Source organism: Arachis ipaensis, chromosome B09, assembly GCF_000816755.2.
Source record: "Arachis ipaensis cultivar K30076 chromosome B09, Araip1.1, whole genome shotgun sequence".
Lineage (NCBI taxonomy): Eukaryota > Viridiplantae > Streptophyta > Magnoliopsida > Fabales > Fabaceae > Arachis > Arachis ipaensis.
This window is the reverse complement of record NC_029793.2, coordinates 108,825,408-108,829,869: the sequence shown is the minus strand read 5'-3', so window position 1 is coordinate 108,829,869 and position 4,462 is coordinate 108,825,408.

Here is a 4,462-nt window from a genome sequence, read left to right as displayed (position 1 = left end):
ACATATTCATGTTTTAAGTTTTAACGTTTTTTATATTCTGTGTTGGTTGTTTTGTAAATTTTAAATAAGCACAATTTTGAAATTCAAGTTTTCTATTGAAATCTTTTTAAATAATTTTCTGATTGGTGCAGGCATATGAATCTTTAATGAAAACTTTCTCTGAAGTCTGAACATAACAAGGTAATATTTATACCAACTGATTTTATTTTTTCTTTTAAATAAAAAAGTGTTTTCTTTTTTCTTTTCCTAACAATTTATCTCATTCATTTTGGCAATCTTCATATGGATTCCGAGCAAATACCTGGCTTGTTCCTCCATCTGTTGCCGAGTCACTTTCAAACTTTCCTACCCTTTCTGCTGAGGACGAAAGCTGGGGTGGTAATGGTGGTGGCCAAGGTAGAAATGGTGAATATGAGCTTAGACAATGGGCTTTAGATTTTACAGTATTGGCTTCTCTTCCCTACAAAACTGAAGAGGAGAGAGTGGTCAGAGATAGAAAATCTTTCCTGCTGCACAGTCAGGGACGGATGTATTCATTGGGGTGTGGGGGCAACTGCCCCCAGTGAAATTCTAAAAATGACTTAGTAGTTCTTAGTAAAATATCTTAATTGCTCCCAGTATAAAATTAATTTTGACCCCAGGGCTCAAACCCCACCCCAAACTAAATCCCTAACCCTTCTTTTTCCCCAATCTTCTTCATCTGCTCCAGCCCTTCCTCCAGGCTCCAGCCCTTCCTCCAGGCTCCAGTCTTCGCAGTCTGCACTAAGAGGCTAAGAGCCATTAGTCCATTACTGGCTTGCTTTTGGCGTTGTTGCCGTGTCACGTGCCACCACTCCGTATTTCAGAAAGTGTCACGGTTCTCTCCTCACTGACGTCTCCGCCCTCCTGTCTCCAGAGTCCAGAGTCACTGCTGCCGTGCCGCGTCTCCGCATCCCCTTCTGGCTTCTGCCTTGTGCCTCCTTCTTCTTCTTCTTCTTCTAATACTGCGAATCTGCGTTCCTCTTCTCTCTTCGGTTTTCACTCTTCAGATTTCAGCAGAGAACGCCTACCTTTCGTCTTCGTCCTGCTGCCGCTGAACGCCGCACGCCCGCACCGCTACTGCCTATTGGGTTCTGCATTTTTGCTTCCTAGTTCCTAGAGTTCATCTGTTCAGATTCAGTCTTGGATTATTCTATTTCTTGGTACATTCATGAATCATGATTCAGCGATCTGCAATTCTGTTTATTCACTTGTTTGCTAATTGGATTAATTTGTTTGATAATTGATTTAGTTGGTTTGTTAATTGTGAATTTGTGATTGAATTTGTTCTAATGTAATTGCAACTTTGAAAGTTTAGTTTGATTAATTTGTTTGTTAATTCACTTATTCACTTCTTGGATTAATTTGTTTGTTAATTTGTGAATTGTGATTGAATTTTATTCACTTACACTGTACTCCTTTTTTTCTTCTTCGATATATAAAGATTGCGTCTTTCCTACTTGTTTAAGATGGGAAAAAATGGAGATTAATATCTGATATGTAAAGACTCATTATATGGTATTATACTATTGTTTATATGAGCTTTGAAATAAGTTTATATGGTATTATTTAAATTTCATTACAGGGCCTTTGAAGTAAGTTTATATGCTCAATTTCTGTTTCTGGAGTCTGGACTACTATTCTACTAATGTTGAAGAATGACTCAATGAGTAATATTACCTCATTGACTTATAGGCTTATATTACCTCAATGAGTAATAATTAAGTCTGTCTCATCATCAGGTATGCATCAGCACCGCAAGAGCTTAGAATGGATTGGGATATTAGTTGTTTTGTTGTTTTTGTTGGAAATTTATTTAAATTTTTAATTTGTGTAGAATTGTGAACTTTTTTATTAGTTTGAATTGCTTCTTTGCATAACTTGTTTGAATCTAAGACACTCATTTTTTGTATTTTTTGTATTTGATAAGGAGAAGTTGATCCAGTTAGTTCAATTTTATCTATTAGAATTTTCTTCCACTCAACTTTTGGCATTTGACAGTCAACTTGAGAACTTCATACTAGATGTGCGTTCTGATGATCAATTTTCGGACTTAAATGGAATTGGTGCTCTTTTTCAGAAGTTGGTTGAGACTCGAAAGAATATTGTTTATCCATTAGTGTTTCATCTTTTAAAGTTAGCTTTATTTTTGTCTGTAGCAACTGCATCAGTTGAAAGAACTTTTTTGCTATGAACATCATAAAGAGTCGACTTCGTAACTGTATGGGGATGAATTTTAAATGATTGTTTAGTGACATACATAGAAAGAGAGACATTTAATTGTATTGACAATGAAAAGATTATTCAATCTTTTCAAAATATGAAACCTAGAAGAATAGAATTCTAAATTATTTGTTATTATTTTGAATTATTATTTTATTATTTTGCCCCCACTGAAAAAATTTTCTGGATCCGTCACTGTGCACAGTCGATTTGTTGATACCTCGATATTCATGGCCATCAAGGCAATACAACATATCATGGAATCCAATATAAAGAATGAATCAAATTCTCCAAGTTCAATTCTGCATGAAGAGCGCGTAGGAGACTTGTCAGTTATTGTCAAATGTGATATTCGCAATGGAAATAGAGTTCAAGTGCTATAAGTATTTTTTTCTCATTTTATTTACATCACGAAATAAATTTGTACAATGATTATATCATTGATTAATAAAAGAGTCTATAAAAATTTTATTTTGTGAATTTGTAAATTTAATGAAATATTTTATGTTGTAATAATTAATTTTAGTATATTTATATTATGTATAATATAAAATAAAAAACAGTATAATTTAACTAAAAAAATATTACTAAAGATCTTTTGTAACATTTTTTAAGTGTTACAAAAATATCTACGGTAACATTTTTTTAAGTGTTACAAAAAATATCTATAGTAATATTTTTCTAAATGTTACATAAAATATCTATTGTAATATTTTTTAAGTGTTACAAAAAATATCTATGGTAACATTTTTTTTAAGTGTTACAAAAACTATCTATTGTAACATTTCTCTAAGTGTTACCAAGAAATATCTATTGTAACATTTTTCAAAATATTACTGTAGAATATCTTTTATAACATTTTTACTAAATGTTATTAAATTTTTAGAAAAATATTAGTAAAATTCTTTAGTAACATAGAGTATATTTAACATTTGTTAAAATGTTACTAATATACATAGGTAACATTTTAATATAATTTGGTAACATTTTTTAAATGTTAGTAAAAGTCAATTATGTAGTAGTGTACTTTCAGTTTTTTCTTTTTTGCAACGAAAAGTGTTGCTTGATACTTTCGCACACTGAATCCTTCATTGACATCCCACAAGTCTTGTATCTATAGAAAGGTTTTTATTTGGCAATGCCAATTCTCATAATTGTTTTCTGACAATATAGGTAGGAAAATATTTATGATTGAGATAGTCATAGTTATGGAAAAATTTGTTTGAGTGTGTTATAATGTAGTAGATATGTATAGTTGATAGGTTAAGAAAAAAAATTTTACGCTCAGTAGATGATCAAACGCAGCTCTAGTACCAGTATTAGTTTAATGAAATAGTTAGAAGTTGGTTTAGTGTATTATGGACTTGAATATTGTAGCAAGAATAACAAGAGTGATTTTGATAAAGAAGTAGTTTGGAACTTTAGATAAATAGTTTGAGAAAATTGATAGTTATATTATTGATAAATTAAGAAGAGAGTACAAAAGCTACTACTGAGACTTGATATACTTGTTATTAGTTGATTATAATAAACTCTATAATAACTTATTTATAGATTCTTCAAGTTAATTCTAAATAGTTCTAAATCTTAAATATTTTTTAGTACTTCATTATTTATTTACTTAATTTTTAGATTTTTTTATTATAATATCTAAATATTTATTTTTATGAAACAAGACTATAAAAATTTTATAGAATTTCACAAATATGTAGCATAATCAATATAAGTCTTATTATCCTGACCATAAACGAAATACACCAGTCTTATATATCATCTATATTTAAAAAACAAAAAATGCAGTCTTATAATGAAAAAATGAAAGGTCTCTAAGAAGTAAGAAACGTGATAGTATATGTTACACACTTATATTAAATAAAAGTTGGCTATAGAGTTACATTTGCCAAAACTTTTATGTTATCATTTGCAGTTATTATTATCATATATAATAAACGGATAATGCTAGGTAGACCAAAAAAAAAAGAAAAACCAGAACTTACCTTATTTAGTATTAATTAATTGTCGCAACAATTAATAAATGCTAAATAAGATAAGTTATGGTTATTTTTGTCTGATTTTCTTTGGTTACTAAATATTTCCAATAATAAACCATTCAATGAACTCCTTTTCAATGTAATCTCTATATTTTTTGTAATAATAATCACTAATCTATTCATATTTCTCGTTTTGTTTAACTCTCAATTATTATCAAGTTTTCTTATAA